This window comes from Trichechus manatus, unplaced genomic scaffold, assembly GCF_000243295.1.
Source record: "Trichechus manatus latirostris isolate Lorelei unplaced genomic scaffold, TriManLat1.0 scaffold00114, whole genome shotgun sequence".
Taxonomy (NCBI): domain Eukaryota; kingdom Metazoa; phylum Chordata; class Mammalia; order Sirenia; family Trichechidae; genus Trichechus; species Trichechus manatus.
In genome coordinates, this window is record NW_004444050.1 from 5,311,461 (window position 1) to 5,314,730 (window position 3,270).

The following is a 3,270-nucleotide window of genomic DNA, read 5'->3' on the forward strand; positions in this document are numbered from 1 at the left end:
ACACTCATGGGGTCTCCATGAGTAGGAGTCTACTCAAAGGCAAATGGTTACTAGTTACCTTTAAATTTTCCCCACTTATCATTGGTCTGAATAAAGAAGGGAAGAGAGAAAATCCCTGTTTATTGAGCCTTTCATGGGAACCAGGCACTTTATGTGCATTATTTTATTTACTCCTCCCAATACTCTGTGAGGTGACTGTCCCCCTCATCCTGCAGATGAGGGGACCCCACCCAAGAAAGTTTCCACAATAGGCCTAGTTTATACAGCTCCCATAAGACAGAGCCAAAATGCCAAGTCAGGTCTGTTTCACAACAAGCTTGTGTTGACTTTCAGGAAGTTCAGCTACTTTTATCGGGTTGGAATGACTTTGCCTAATGCCTCCAACAGAAGCACACACAATCATAATCGTCTGGACCATTCCACCTCCTGACCTTTTCTTTAGCTACCATCATGCCAAATCTCCTCCCTCATACCTCACCTTCATACTTCACCTGAGCTCCACCACCTGGGAAATAACTGAAACCTCTGGACTTCCATGGTGGTAGTGAACATAGGCGTCTGAACTTTTACTTACAAAGCCTATTGTTGCTGGCAGCAATATTTCAAAATGGGTGGAGGAAACCAATACTAAGGGGCGGAGTTTCTTTAAATATGACTAACTTGACTCAACTGGCTGCCACACTTCTCAGTTCTGTTCTAGTCCTCACACTTGGAAAACCTTGCCAAAATGCTGAAACATATTTTGAGTATTTCAACCTTAATAACTCTGATTTGGATGAAATCAATAAAAAGACAAGGTAAGTGTGATCCTGATTTGTCTGTATTGGCTTGTATTTTGCTGTGTTGGTTCTGAAATTGGAAATTTCTTGTTGGTCTATACTTTGCAACTTATGAGTCAATTAATAAGGAAATTTGTTCAATATGACTTTTTTTCTTCCTTAATGAAAATATTTTTTTATTTTCTGTGTGGTTGGCTTGCAACAGTCCCATCTCTGGCAAAAGATGGAACACTCAGTCCTTTATACCACTATCCGACAGATTTGAACAAGGAAAAGCAAGGGTGGTAAAGGAAATTATTTTGGAAATGTAACTATGTTGGGTTGACTCATGGATTTCTCGATATAAGAAAGGATTATTTATTTCCCTTCCTAGGACAAGTTCAAACACAAGTGCTGGTTTTATGAAAAGACAATGCAATGATCCAATATACCAAATGCCTTACAATGTACAAATTTGGTAATTTAGTACTTTCCTGACCTGATTATCCCATCATTTATACCAACAGTTAGAGGCCAAGGGCAATGTTTGTAAAAGGAGGTGAAAGAGGACTTGCATAAACTGCATCATTTTGAGACAGGCCTGATTTTTAAGTGAAAATGTTTTTCATAAAATATCTTGAGTCATTGCCCCCTTTCTCTTATTTAATTATCTTGGTTTAAAAATAAGAAAAACTAAGCTATGAGTTGGAATCGACTCGAGGGCTACGGGTTTTAAGCAGTACAATGAAACCAATCTAATACAGAGTCACTTTTCATTTTTGTTGTTGTTGTTTTCAGACCTTTCCCAAACTTTGCCACTTGAAAACCTAATTCCAATGCTTACTGAAGAATAACTATTCCACCTAGCCAAGGAACTAGCCAAGGCTCAAGAGGACCACACTGTTGTTACAGAACCAGTTTAATAGGAACCAACCACAGAAGGACCATTTACCCTCTCTACTGGGGAGACCAGTCAAGAACCAACCCAGGAACCAGACTCCAGTGGCTTAACCGACTGGGCTGATGGGTGCTCAGTGTCCAGTGACACCACCGAGGAAACACCAACAGCAGATCCCTCAGGGGATCCCATTGTCTGCAAGCACTCTGCTCCTTGACCTTACCTAGACATGGTTGTTGGATTTCCCAGTTCAAATTTTACTTTTGCTTTGTTTAGCCAATTTTTGTTTATATTTCTCCTTTTTATTCATGCACCTTTTACGAACCACCAATCTGCTTGGCTCCCATCTTATCACCCTTGATAAATGTGGAAAGACAAGCTATAGCCTAGCTTAGTGCTCAGAAACAAATAGAATCTGTTAAAAACATCAAACCCCCCCAGAAAAACCCTTTGCTGTCAGGTCGATTCTGACTTATAGCAACCCTATAGGACAGAGCAGAACTACCCCACAGAGTTTCCAAGCAGCAGCTGGTGGATTCAAACTGCCGACCTTTTGGTCAACAGCTGAGCTCTTACCCACTATGCCACCAGGGTTCCATTAAAAAGATCAGTTGCCGTCAAGTTGACTCCAATTCATGGAGATGCATGTGTGCCAGAGTAGAAATGTACTCCATAGGATTTTCAGTGGCTGATTTTTTTGGAAGTAGATCACCAGGACTTTCTTCCAAGGTACCTCTGGATGAACTCAAACTTCTGGTTAGCAGGCAAGCTCATTAACCTTTTGCACAACCCAAGGATTCGTTAGAATGTTAGCCTCTCCCATTTGATTTTCTTCCTGCAGGATTTTCTTCAGCGTTGTAACCTTGTCCTACCATCACATCTTTTCTTTTGAATTAATGTTCTGTATTCTTGAAATCATGTAGGAAGAGTATGTGATGCTCTTTTAGTTCAATACACATTATGCAAAATAGAAAGAGAAAGGTGCACAGCAGAGAATGCACAAGGCACTCTCTTAAGCAAACAGAACTAAATTTACTTTCTGGTCCCAACTCACACATTGCCCATTTGTGTTTCTTTTATAGACTAAGATCACAAGAATCCCCAACAGAAGAAATGCCAAGAGGACTAGAATCTTACCAGACGGTGGTATTAATAATGGAGCAGCCTAGAACTGATGACAAAGACACCAAGTCTGAAATGACACAGAGAATATAAATATTGTGAGATGGCTCCCTTACCCTCCCAAATTCCATCTGTTTTGCCAAATATTTTCATTTCCTTTGCATTATTCATGGTAAAGTATGGAAAACAGAATCACACATCACATCCAAAAATGCTCTGCTGGTGACATTGTAAGATTCACTCCTTTTGTCATAAATCTCTTCAAATAATAAATTGGTGATTATTGAAAAATCACAGAATATTTAGTAGGAGCATATTTTTTGTGTATCATTATTTTGATTCAAAAAGGATTTAAGGTGGTTTTCTGTCCTATAGGGTCGCTATGAATTGGAATTGACTTGACAGCAATGGGTTTTATGGGGCAAAAAAAGAATAAACAACAGCAAGAATTTTAGCTAGAATCAGAAATGAAATTGATTTTTAAGACATAAA

General features: G+C 39.3%; 1 long non-coding RNA gene across 1 annotated transcript; it reads left to right on the forward strand.

Moving 5' to 3' along the window:
- Positions 1–387: 387 nt before the first annotated feature.
- Positions 388–3,070, forward strand: LOC111821903 (uncharacterized). The gene is made up of 2 exons (XR_002825244.1): positions 388–797; positions 2,739–3,070. It is a non-coding gene; the product is annotated as an uncharacterized LOC111821903 (long non-coding RNA).
- Positions 3,071–3,270: the final 200 nt, after the last annotated feature.